The sequence below is a fragment of the Nanorana parkeri genome, unplaced genomic scaffold (assembly GCF_000935625.1).
Source record: "Nanorana parkeri isolate BGI_ZX_2015 unplaced genomic scaffold, ASM93562v1 scaffold968, whole genome shotgun sequence".
In the NCBI taxonomy this organism is placed as follows: Eukaryota; Metazoa; Chordata; class Amphibia; order Anura; family Dicroglossidae; genus Nanorana; species Nanorana parkeri.
The window spans coordinates 171,140-172,367 of record NW_017307236.1 but is presented as its reverse complement, the minus strand read 5'-3'; positions in this window follow the sequence as shown (position 1 = coordinate 172,367).

Sequence of the window (1,228 nt, the reverse complement as noted above, 5' to 3'; positions counted from 1 at the left end):
ACCCGCGGAACGGGAGGGGGGGGGGGGGGTCGCAGAGGTTTCAGTGACCAGAGAAGTAGGGAGTATAACTTTTTTTAGCGCCGTAGACAAAAATGAGCACTTAACCCTTGCAGTGCTAGGGTAGCCTACCTGCAAGGGTTAAAAAATGCTTTTGCCCCAGAGTTCTTCTTTAACTGACATCATTATGCAGATTGAAGCTCCTCCCCCTGATCTGCAGATGAATAAAACAGAGTATATAAAACTTTGTACTTCTCTATATTGCATCTGAACATCTGAGTCCGGCGGCCCGTTATTTGTCAGCATAGAGTTATTAACCATTCCATAAACTTTACAAAATGAATAAAAAATGTCCTTAGACATACTCTATACATACAGTAAATGTATTCACACATGATTCACACAGCTCGTGTCCTTGATTCACACACTTTTCCAATGTAATCCTATTAGAAAAAAATATATGAATCCTCTGTGAAAACTGTGTGAATCTTGTGTGAAAACATCAATTGACCCTTAGGCAGTGGTGTCCCTAGACGTTTTGGCGACTGAGGCGGGCAGGTGGGTGGGAGGGGTTTCTCGCCGGCATCTGTCCAGCTCCTGGCAACCACAGATGTCACTGGTTGCCAGGAGCTGGGCAGGACGCCGACTAGAACGTGCGAGGTTGCTAAGAGCTGGGTGGGTAGATGTGTATGGTCCACCAAGGTGGCAGGGGGTGCTTGCTGGCATCCTGCCCAGCTCATGGCAACCACTGATGTCACTAGTTGCCAGTAGCTGGGCAGGACGCCGGCCAGAGTGTAGCAGGTTGCTAAGAGCTGGGTGGGGAGATGTGTATGGCCCGCCAAGGCAGGCAGGTGGGGGCAAGGGGGCTCTGGCTGGCGTCTCCCAGCTTCTGGAAAGCATTGATGTCACTGGTTGCTAGGAGCTGAGTGGGACGCCGGCCAGAGCGTCCCAAGTTGCTAAGAGCTGGGCGGGCAGAAGTGTATGGCCCTTACATATCTCTCCGCCCGACGCTTAGCATGCTGGGACGCTCTGGGGAGAAAGGGGGTGGCAGACACACTGCAAAGCTTTGCCTGCCGCCCCCCCATATTCCCCAAAGAGGCAACAGCCTCATGCTCCCTCATTAAAGGGACGGCCTTTAGGTCTCCTCCAGCATCTACAAAACATTGGAATCATTATTTTTGGGTGGCCTGGATGTTTAATCCTTCACTTTACAATGTTTTATGGTTGAACC